This window comes from Daucus carota, chromosome 9, assembly GCF_001625215.2.
Source record: "Daucus carota subsp. sativus chromosome 9, DH1 v3.0, whole genome shotgun sequence".
In the NCBI taxonomy this organism is placed as follows: domain Eukaryota; kingdom Viridiplantae; phylum Streptophyta; class Magnoliopsida; order Apiales; family Apiaceae; genus Daucus; species Daucus carota.
Window position 1 is genome coordinate 13896638 of NC_030389.2, and position 11117 is coordinate 13907754.

Sequence of the window (11117 nt, forward strand, 5' to 3'; positions counted from 1 at the left end):
TATTGGTGAGTCTTGTGAGGTGAGGCAAAAGTGTGCCTTACTCTTATTTGGTCAAGTTGAGGTCAATAAAGAGTAATTAGGAAGTATTGGTCTTAGACCTTATGTGTTATTTGATTAATTGCTTAAGTGACTTAGGTATAATTAGAGATTATTAAGTGATAATAGTTAAGTAATAAAATGCCATGCCTTACTTGTTATGTGCATTACTTGATGGATATGTTACTTGTTATTAATTAAGCTTAAGTGTATATATTTATATATGTATATATTTATTTATATATATATATATATATATATATATATATATATATATATATATATATATATATATTTATACACGAAAGGGTAGTTAGCATTGTGGTGACGAGGATACTATTAATTATAGGTGCAAGTAGGAGGCCAGGCAAGGAACCCCTAGAAGCATCCGTACAAGTGTTCAGTAAGCTTAGTCCGGGCAAGTGAAACTCTCCTTTATACTTGCTTGATAATTGTATACCATGTGATTGTATGATTACCTTAAAAGGAATTGGATAATATTTTTTTATTAAGACTGAGGCGCAAGTCAATTAATTGCAGCATCAGTAGCGGGGAGGCTGATGTCTTTTTATGGCCAATGTGTGCCGAGGATCCTCCCTGGTTGAATCACATTATGTGGTTCGGAGCTTGGTGTGGGCTGATCACCCCTCAATGCTCGTAGCGCTATGTGTTTCCAATTCCAATAAATTGTTATCTCACTTTGCACCCTTACTTGCGAATATACCTTGTGATATCCATTGTTGCTATTGCACTTGTTTTTACAGCATATTATGAATTGTTATATACTGCTTTCACTTGCTGAGCTTTTTGCTCATATATTGTGTTGTTTATTATAACCCTTCAGTGAAAGCCGAGAATGACACGATTCAAGCAGACCGCCCGTAAGACCACCTCAGGATCGGGCATTACCTATCGTCGTATGATGGAGCAGGTTGGGAACTCGTAGTTTCCTAATTCTATCTTTTGAAACTTTTGGGATTCTAAAACTTGTAGTGTTGACTTAGACTTAATTTGGGTTTGTAATATTTTAGACGTTGTTCATACTCATTCCTGGTGATTCCGGGATTGTGGATTTAGACTTGTAGTTTTAATATTTTATAATTTCGTAGTTTAATTATTTATCGTATTATGCATGCTTTAGTCGGTTATTTATTGTGGGTCCGTCACTATATATATATATATATATATATATATATATATATATGGTGCTGGATACACCTACTATGAGATTCTTCATGTTTGTTGTGTCATAAGTAATCTCACAGTGATAATGATGTAATGGTCTTAGACTTGAAATCATTGTATTTCTATACAATGATTAATATACTTTGATTACATTAATAGTTGCCTTTGACCGGGTAATGATAAAAGTGTATTTCAGGTACATTGTGAATTGTATGAGAAATATGAATGATCTAGAAAGGATTTTAACCCTCCTATTTTAGGAGAAATATTATTTGCCTCTTGTGTGAGTTAGACTATGAAATGCGTGGCCACGCGCAAATGTTGATTTGAAAAATAGTCTACTCATTGATCAAGGAAACCTGAATTGAACTATGATGAGGATGACAAATTACATGCCTCTAGTTTAATCTATAATATGAGGTTAAAGGGATTATATTACATTTAATATTATTCACGAAAGGTTTAATCAATCCCCGATTTAGTTATTATTACTTGGGTAGCAATGATGTTACTAGATGCCGCTCATTGTTTATTATTTTAATATTAGATATTAAAATTATTTCCAGTGTAATAATAACCTAAAGGGTCGCACAAAGAAAGCTTGGAGGAATATTTAATTTAAATTTAGATTTGAATTAAATAAATAATTCAAATTATTTATTATTAATTAAGTTAGACTTAATTAAAAGGGTAAATGAATTTTGAATTTATTAATAATGAAATCAGAAATCTAGTTGGTATTTGATAATTAAGTGAGACTTAATTACACTACACCATAGATTGGTTATTGCAACCCTAAAAACTCATTGCTATATGGTACAAATCCATTGCAATAAGTTATATGGCAACGAATATGCAAAAATTAGGCGTTATGTTTGGTCTGGTTGCCATAGGGCCTTATGGCAACTAATTTGGGGCTATATTGCAACACAGTTTTGTAGTTGCAAAATCAACTTATGGCAACATATTTAATAATACAGCAACACATATAATAGCATTACAATAGCTAGGATTGCAACAGCTTTTATCAACCAATTTGAATTATATCGCAACTATTTATCTTCTATTGTAACGCTAATTTAAAAAAAAATTGGCATGACCTTCACATTTCATTAACAACCACCAAATTTAATTGGTATATTAAAATACAATCCAATATTCACCAATCCAAAAAGTCAACAAGCACTACTATAGTCCTATTACTATTGTTCAAACATGAGCACATAACCAAGTCTACAAGTTCAAGCAAAATAAGGCTAAAGTTTTCACTTGAGCACTTCTACAGATTTTTTCTTCACCAACATAATCTAATCCAGATTTATGTATTTGTGCAATTGTTGTAGTGGCATCTCCTTTGGAGGCTCGAACCATTTTTGGGAGTTGTATTGTGAGAAGCTAACTGGCCACTCTTTTCTTCATCATTGACATGAAGGATTTCAACCATCGAACGCACTTTCTTTCGACGTGTAGAACTAGCCTTCTTCACAGCTCCAACATCCTTAGCGCTAGTATTTGCGTCAATCTCTATATCTTTATTTGCAATTTCAGTAGCTCCTACAATAGTCATTTGATCCTCATCAATACATTTTTCATAATTACAAAAGCATAAATAAATACATATTACATAAATACAAGAGCATTTTTCATAATTAATGATAAATAAATTCAAAATTTCAGTTTACCCGTCTCATTTGTTTGTCTTGCTGCCTTCACAAGACTTAAAGTTTAATCACATATGAGCTGACCAGAATAATCTCACACCATTCTCCGGGCCTAAAGAGGAATAAAATACAATATACATGTACATATATACACAAACGTAGTTTATCCATATATACCAAAGACAAATATACACAACAACAGAGCATCAAATGAATACCACCTGTTCGATATATTAATTTAAAAAAGATCTTTGATATGCATACCACATGTTCGACAAAATGACCCAAAAAAAAACACATCTAGACACACACTAAATTTATATAAAAAAACACAGATCTACAACAATACATACATAAAACACACAAAATTATAAATCTGAGATGAGAATTATACCCTGAAGACATTCACAATCTCGGCTTCTTTACGAACAACATCGAGAACCGAATCGATCAATTCAGCACCTCAGTGTAATGCCCTTTAGCCCAATTGTTCCCCACCCCAGACTAGCCGAACACGAAGTCATCGAGCCTGAAAATCTGGCCGTACGAGCCGGATCGGAGGCTATCCATGGTGCCCGATTCGAGATCCATGAGAACCGCCCGGGGGCGTAGCGCTGAGAGCTCGCTTCATTACATTAGACATCGATGCGTTAGAGTTGAAGGTCGGAGTCGCCGTTGTATCGGTCGGTGGAGATGATGTCGTGCTTGGCGTAGACGACTTCCCAGAACTTGGCTCCGAACTTCCCAGACATCGACTTTATTTGTTAATTTTGTTTGTGTTATTTTTAATTTGACAGCGGGGAAAGCAATTGTAAAAAGCCCGCTTCTTTTTTACTTTCTTTTATCAGCAAGCCCACTTAATTTGGGCCCAAAATATGTAATGTATTGCAATATTTATATACAGCATTGCAATAGAATGCACTTTGAACTCACACCAATTTTTTTCGCTTATGTTGCAATGTTTTTAAACTCTATTGCAATGCCATTACAAAACCTTGCAATTTATATGAACTCATCTCTCTATAGCAATGTTTTTCGATAAAATTTTAAAAGTCTGGTTGCAATAGCCAATCTATGGTGTAGTGTTATAATAGGAATAGAATTTCAGATTTCATTAAAAACTCTAATTTGATTAGAGTTAGGATTGTTTAGGCTTCTCCTATATAAACATCATAATGGCTAGCTAAAGGGTAACGGTTTTTATTTGATAAAAAATTCTAAACCCTAGTTGTCATAGGTGTTTGTGAGAGAGAGAAGAAGAAAAGTTTGTTATGGTGCTAGTACACCGGCTCCTTCATTCAAGCTTTCGTGTGGATACGTTTGGAGCGTAGATCGTCCGTTGGCGGGATACATGGTGATTGATTAAAGATAGAACCTCTATTAGACATCCAATTCGTAAAGCTTCTCAAGGTAAACATCCGAACTAAGAATTAGATATTGTTTTTCGCATGGATCCTGAGGTGGGTTTCAAAAATTCTTAATTTTTCACGATTAAATTATTGTTTCTGCTGTGCTTTATGCCTCGAAACCCAACAAAGGAAACCTGAATAAAGGGCGTATCCGTAGAGAGAGTGACAAGGCTGTCGCGTGCCTATCAAATAATAAAATATCTAACAAACCTCCTCACTAAGTAGTAGGGTAAGTCAGAGTCGTTCCCACAGAGACAAACGTATCAAACACGAGTTAACCTCGATTCAATCCAACTAACAAGTAACACAATAAAAGATTGAGGTATTATTAAACTAATACAAATAAAATCTAAAAAAATAATTGACTAAAAATATCTAGAATCAAGTATCCCCACTAGCATGAATCAATTCAATTATAATTTTCTCCCCCAATCAATCAGATATATTACTCACGAGGAAAGATGCGCCCTATAAAATACCAATAACCTCTTCCGAGTATTAATGGCTTCTCTAAAATACAATCAAGTCTATTTTCATGGTATCATGCAGTTTAGAGACATTAAACACGGCATCCTAACTTCCTAACAATCCATTCTACCTATTTCTATGGAGAATTTCATGTCCCTATTGGATAAATCACAGCCATCTAAATCCAACTTCCGACGGTAAATAGATATCGGTTAAAACAATTCACAAAATTATGTCTGGCCTGTAATTGTTAATTAGCACAACCCAATAAGTAAGAGCAAATAACCTAATAAATAGAGATCATCAAAAAACAAAAATCATACATCAACCATAACTAGGGTTCAACTTAATCCCAGAATAAAATCTTCCCTAGCATAATAAAGAAAATAAAGATGGATCATACAATGGATTCTTCAATCCCGAAGTCTTAAAGAAGAAGATACAAACTGCTTTTAACCTAGCCTAATTATAAAATACAATTCTTCTTAATGTATGTCCCGATAAATATATATGATTTTAATGCTTACAAGGAAATACAAATCAGTTTCCCAAACGGAATTAATTTGTTCAAGGAAAATTCGCAGCAGACTTTTCTCTCCTGATTCCGGGCTGATTCTGTTGGATTTTGTATATTGGACCATCTCTGAATAAAATAAAATTCTCTGACATTCGCGTGGGCGGTAAGATCACCCAATTCTGACTTCTAAAACTCAATATATGGGTTAAACAATGATTTACGAGCAACCAGTCCAATAAATCCGAATTTCCTTCTAATTCATCTTCAAATTAAGCTTTTTATTCCAATTCCTTCCAACTTTAGGAACTCTTTGCTTACTACAATAAAATATTAAAATCTATTAAATAAATATCTCATTAAATGCAAAACATAATAAATATGAGGAATAAAATCATATAAAATATATGTAAATATATACTCTATCAAACATCCCCATGCTTATCTTTTGCACGTCCTCGGGCAAATAAAAGAAATAAAAATATTTATACTAACTAACTAACACCACTTTCGTAGATGACACGATTACATTGAGCGTATGCAAACCCCTAGGCAGCCCTAGTAGGACGAGTTTTGTCTCGTGAGGGTTTATAGAAGATTTACCCACAAAATCCAAATTTTTTCTGCCAAGTCTCTCAAACATGCAACTAATATGAATGCAATCTAAATGAATATGCATATACAATCATGAAACATCAACCTCGTCAACATATACTCTTCAGAATATGCAATAATCAAGGCATTCATCTATCTCACATATTAGTCATGCAACTCTTCCACTACAAGTACGGAGTGCATCGTGTGTGCTTAACATGCTTTCTAATGAAACAAAACAGAGACCAAAAAACTTAACGAAGTCTTAACCATGAGCCGTTAATCATGATAAAGCTTAAACACTTCGTTATATTAGAGTCAACTATAGCTTAGGGTCACAAAGGAATTTCTCTGCCTCTCTTATATCATTTCAATACATATTTTTTTCTCGCATACTCGGTCTAATGTCGGGACCCTTCTCAGGGTAAGTGAGTTACGACCACCATAAGACTTTGCTAGCTCATGTTTTTCCCTTTTTTTTTTTCTTTTTGAAGTCAAGAAGTCACCAAGAAAATTCTATTTCTAGTATAATCGCACTTAATACCAGCACAAGTACATGGATCGTCCCTTTCACATGACATTATATTGTCACTCATTGATCTCAAAGGACTACTCAATACTTTATTTTTAATATTTTATATTTTTCTTTTTTTAGAAAGGCATATACATCCCACAGCTTCCCCAAACTTAAGATCTACATACTCTAAGCTCAAAAGGGAATAGTCAAAATTCTACGCTCGACTTATAGATAAGACTCAAGAATTAAGCTGGCCTAAGTCTCGTCTCTAGAGCATTTATAGTACAAACAAAATTTCCACACGGACAATTTTAAAGCATGCAAGACATCACATATGATCAATAATACTAGTCAATAAATTATGCAAATAAACTCATCACAAGAAATTAACTTGTTATTATATACTTTCATGAATTATGCAAATGCAAACTAGAAAGAAAATAAAAAAACTACAAATTAAATAACTACATTCTCTAGTCTAATGCAGCTATCATGAATTTCCTAAACTTAAGACAAGGCAATATACAATATTTTTTTCTAATTTTTCTAATTTTTTTTAATGTTAATCATATATAATTTTTTTGAATTTTTTTCATTCACTAAGAACTCATCCCCATACTTAAATGGTTCATTGTCCTCAATGAATAAATTAATAATAATATTTCCTAAAAAATATAAAAAAAATAAAAAGTAAAAAAAATTACAAAGAAAGGTTAGAAATACTCCCCAGGTGCATGAGCACGAAGTGTTGCCCGAAAAAGAATAATTTGCATCCCTCCATTATATTATTCATCCAGCTCCATGAAAACTCCATATCTTAGATTTCAGAACATTATCATAATGTAATAGTTGGCCAACTGGTTGTGTACTACTCTAAAGAACAAGTTGTTCGGGGTTCGAACCCCTACTCCAACATTTTTTTTACAGTCACAATTTAATCAACTAATAATAATAAATATAATAATAATAAATATGATAATTATAATAGTAATTATACAAACTTACAAGAATCATGGGTTGCCTCCCAAGAAGCAGTTGTTTATTGTCATTAGCTCGACTTATTTAAATAAATAATATTTATCAATGAGGCGAAAAAGCAAACAAATGTACGTATCTCCTAATATCAATTAATCTATTCATTTGAGTACCAATAAAATTTTGAAAGAGATATATAAATTGACACATGAAACATATATGATGCTCAAGAAAATTTGGTATGTGAAAATATTCAGAAAAATCATCTCTAACGGGTTTATAGCTACTTTTCACAAATTCCTCCCAAATCAGATCAACAAAAGGCATATGCAAATTCTCAATCTTAACATCATTTGAGTCAATCTCATTCAAATTTGGTTCTCTCTCATCTACCACAATTGAATTCATAATATCCTTATCCGAATCAATTTCCACCACATATATATTATCATCCTCATCAAATAGCATGCAAAAAGAGTCATCTAAGAAATCAACATCATTACTATCAAAAGGTTTTTCGCACGTGTTTATTTCTTGAGAAGTATACGGGTCAATAAGAGTAAGATTTTCAAAATCATCATCATCATCAAAGTCATCAAAAATCAACTTACCGTTACTTACCTCATTTGTATATTCTTTGACCTCCTCACCATTCCATAAAGTTGTATCATCAATTTGACTCGTAGGTTCCCTATCTGATTGAGTGTGCATCTCTACGAATTGAGTTACCTGTTGAATCATTTGTGCTAGTTTCTTTTCCATCAACTTGGTATGATCTTTCATCTTGAGATGTGTCTTAAACTCTTCATTTTTTTTCTCTTGTGTAGAAATAAATTCTTGCAAAAGAATTTCCAAGTTGGAGTTTTGTGGTGGTTGAGGGTAATTGATTTCAGGTGGTTGAGCTTGGCATGGAATAACTTGAATCTCTTCAAACAGAGGATAATATTGTTGATTTTAAGAACATGAGGAGATAAAGTTTCCAAGGCAGTTTCCAAGCTAGATTTTTGTGGTGGAGATGAATTATTTGGGCTGGAAAAATCAGGATAATGTTCCCAACCAGAGTTGTATGTGCTAGGATATGGATTGTATTGTGGTATTTGGTTAGAGTAGTAATTGGTATCCCAATACGGTGTTTGGTTTGGATAATAAGGGGTGTTAAATTGGAAAAAAATTTGAGTGTTCCCCTGCATACAACAAACCTCACAAGTAGTAATGTTAGGTCCAGATACGATTGTAGAAGGGGGGGTTGAATACAATCGTCACAAAATAATCACGGCGGAATAATCTGATTGGAGTTTAACTTGTTAATCAGATTTAAATTAATTAATATAACAATTTTTAAGTCGTTATATAATTAATATGGTTCGTTTTAATGTCCACTAGTTCGTAGAATAAATTTGACAGGAAGTATTCTAACTTAGCGGAATAAAACAACCGAGTGATCAAAGCACAGAAAACTGTGGATATAACAATAGCAAGTTACTAACAACTTGAAAGTTTACAATGCAATGAACAAGAACAAATGAAGAGGTTGAAGCCATATTTATAGGAAAACCTTTGAACTAGTATGACAAATCTAGGCATGACAACTCTAGGAAGTGCTATGACAATCTAAACAAGTGCAATGACAATTACATGAGAAGGTATGACAATCTAAGGCATTGTCATGGCACAAATGGGAAGGTATGACAATCACAACCATTGTCATGCTCTCCTAGAATCGGTATGACAATCAGTATGACAAACCAAGGGAAGGTATGACAATTAGAATGACAAACCAAAGGAAGGTATGACAATCAGAATGACAAACCAAGGGAAGGTATGACAATTGAAACTTGGTGCCTAAGCATTGAAACGGTATGACAATCCTTGGGATTGTCATGCCATACAAAAAATGGTATGACAATCTTAAGACTGCCATACCATATAACAAATCGTTATGACAATGAATGAATTGTCATGCCAACTGCCATATCCACCTATCAGGGTGCGGTATGACAATCTTTAAGATTGTCATGCCGCGCCCAAACTCCATATAACAAAGCATTTTATTAATATAATTAATTCAATAAATATCCACTTAATTATATTAATTATATAAATTCATAAATTAAATTAATTCGAGTGTGAATCAATTTAATAAATAACTTATATAACTTATATAATTATTTTGAGATGTGGATTAATTAATTGAATAATTATATATTGCATTTCTTCAGCAGCAGGTCTTCTGACTTCCATTAAAACTCTATACCTTCTAGACTTCTGGACGTGCTACAAAATATTATTTGTACACTGAGGCTTGAACATATTAATGATCTTCTTTCAGTGGTGTGCAGCAACATCTTGAAATTCTTCAGACATATGATCTTAATAAATCACTTGACGTTCTTCGTACGGATTCCTTCAATAGGGCTTGCTATTTACTTTCTTTCTTATCAGAGTTGAGTTGATACTCTTAAATACAAATAGGCTAAACATATGCCTTTCAATCTCCCCCTATTTGTTTGTTAACATAACATGCAAATTATCGAGAGGATAACTCAACTAACTGATAAGACAAAGGATTAAACATGAATTTCGAATAGCAAAAAGTTTCTGGTATTTATAAATTAAACATTGACCAGAATTCAAACAAGTACATTAGATTACACAAGGATGTTCTTACTGAACATATATTACAAATCCCTTATCAAATCTAAAGATCAACTTCTCCTTCTTCGATATCTGAATTGTGAAGGACAGGAGTTGACGGTTCTTCTCTGGTTGGCGCTTCTGATGTAGTGGATTCACCACGCTTCTTACGTTCCCTTGCCAGAGCCAGTTGATGTAACACTTCCATTTCCACAGGGTCTTCACGGAAGTCTGATGGCTGAGATTTAGTAACACCCTTCATCCTTCGAAAGTATTGAGAAATATTTCTCCGGGTGCAATAAGACAAGATCACATCATCAGCATCAGACTTGGCTTTAGAAGCGAAGCCCTTGGTTGGAAGTTGAGTGGATGCTAGAGCCAGTTGCTTAGCAGGATACTTTGGCAAAGCTTCTTCATTTAGATAGACAGTACTTAAGATCTCCTTATGAACGAACTTTACACAGTATGGATTTTTGACAACCTGTGGACTGTTGAAGACAGCACAATCCAACAGTTTGTCACGAAGGAGTTCGTTCAGGTTGGAGCATCGCTTTACCTTGTCGCGAAGTACCCAGAGCTCAGATACAGAGAATGATTTAAGAGATTCAACAGATAACCTGAATGAACCATTTCTCTGTGTGTATACAATCAGCTCCCACTGTTCTAGCAAATTATTGACTCCTATAGTCAAGTAATCAATTTCCAAAGCAAAGGCATGCATAAAGATATCCTCGTCAGGGTTTACCTCTCGAAGATCGTTGATCAGAGATAAGAACTTTCTGTCATTGAAAGGCTCCCTTTGAGGTCCATTGAAAATCCTCTTTGCAATGTCCCAGCTTTTTCCGACTTTCCTTTTCATATCAAGATTTTTCTGCTTGCACGCAGCATCATAGATTTTCTGCTTCTCTTTCTTGATTTGCTCTTTTGTTATGAACTTGTGCTCTAGAAGTTTCTGGTAATCAAGAAGCTTACGCTTCCTAGCTTCATTCTCAGCTTTAAACTTCCGGACATTTTCTTCATGTTCAGGATCAACAGGTTCTTCATCTTGGAACATGTAGCTCTCCTCAAATTTGCCTTCTTCCTCTGCTTGACGGTAAGTAGCATCGAAGACGTCATCATCATCC

At 33.8% G+C, this 11117-nt stretch overlaps 1 long non-coding RNA gene across 1 annotated transcript; it reads right to left on the bottom strand.

Annotated features, from left to right (window-relative positions):
* Positions 1 to 2299: 2299 nt before the first annotated feature.
* LOC135149198 (uncharacterized) lies at positions 2300 to 3675 on the bottom strand. The gene is made up of 2 exons (XR_010287434.1): positions 2904 to 3675; positions 2300 to 2775 (listed from the first exon to the last, which is right to left on the bottom strand). It is a non-coding gene; the product is annotated as an uncharacterized LOC135149198 (long non-coding RNA).
* Positions 3676 to 11117: the final 7442 nt, after the last annotated feature.